Source organism: Trichechus manatus, unplaced genomic scaffold (assembly GCF_000243295.1).
Source record: "Trichechus manatus latirostris isolate Lorelei unplaced genomic scaffold, TriManLat1.0 scaffold00150, whole genome shotgun sequence".
Classification (NCBI taxonomy): domain Eukaryota; kingdom Metazoa; phylum Chordata; class Mammalia; order Sirenia; family Trichechidae; genus Trichechus; species Trichechus manatus.
In genome coordinates, this window is record NW_004444086.1 from 4847620 (window position 1) to 4848773 (window position 1154).

A 1154-nucleotide genomic window follows, 5' to 3' on the forward strand; every position below is an offset into this window, starting at 1 on the left:
TGGATGAGGACACGCCTTCCATGCGGAGAGCTGGATTTGATTCCCAACTAATGCACCTCATGCACAGCCACCACCCGTCTGTCAGTGGAGGCTTGCGTGTTGCTATGATGCTGAACAGGTTTCAGTGGAGCTTCCAGACTAAGACAGACTAGAAAGAAAGGCCTGCCCACCTACTTCCAAAAGTCAGCCAATGAAAACCCTATGGATCACAAAGGTTTGATCTATAACTGATCATGGGGATGGCGCAGGAACGGGCAGCTAGTGTTCCATTGTGCACAGGATCACCATCAGTCAGGGTGACCACGACTTGATGGCAGCTAACAACAATATAGTTTTTGGAGGGTGCATTTGGGTTCTTTCTGGTGTCTATTATTGTAAATAATGTTGCAGTGAGTATCCATTCTTGCATTTTTTTGATCTACTCTCCAAATATTTCCAAGGAGTGACTCCATCAAGTGGAATTAAGGTCATATTCAGCCCTTTGTTACGTATTACTCAGTTGCTTTCTAGATGGGTTGTACCTATTTATATTTTTATCCACAGAGTGTGAAGTGACCACCTGGCTGCATCTCACTCCCAGTAAAGTTGTACTTGAAAACAACTCTGCCTATTCAGCACTTGATTCCATATTGACCTGTTTCACTTTGATGATGGTTAGCGAGACTGAATTAGTTATTTTTTTTTCCAAACTGAGCTGTTTACATTTCTTCCATGATAAGTTATCTGTACGAGTCTGTTGTCCAACAAAGTCTTTGTATAGCCACAATCTTAACCTTTCGCCAGTCGTAGTTTTGGAAGCACTTTCTCCCTCAATTTTGGGTGATGATTTGGGAAGCTCTGAGACCGTGGAAAGCTCAGAAGGATGCCACTTCTGTGAGCCAGGACTTGTTTGTGACTGTAATAATCCCCTGCCTGCTCTCGAGTTACACCTTTCCTCCAAGGCTCAAAACGTGCGTCACAGCAGCAATTAGGCTGAGCATCGCAACACACGTTGGGTGTAAATATTTATAAGTCCTGTTTGGTGCCTGGGACACAGAATAGTCAAGTGGTGTGATGTTAGCAACCACAAGACCACAGCCTACGAGTCCAACCAACTTCCTGTTAACCCAGTTGCCTTCTCTTCACCGTTGTCACACTCAAAGTGACCCAGTGAG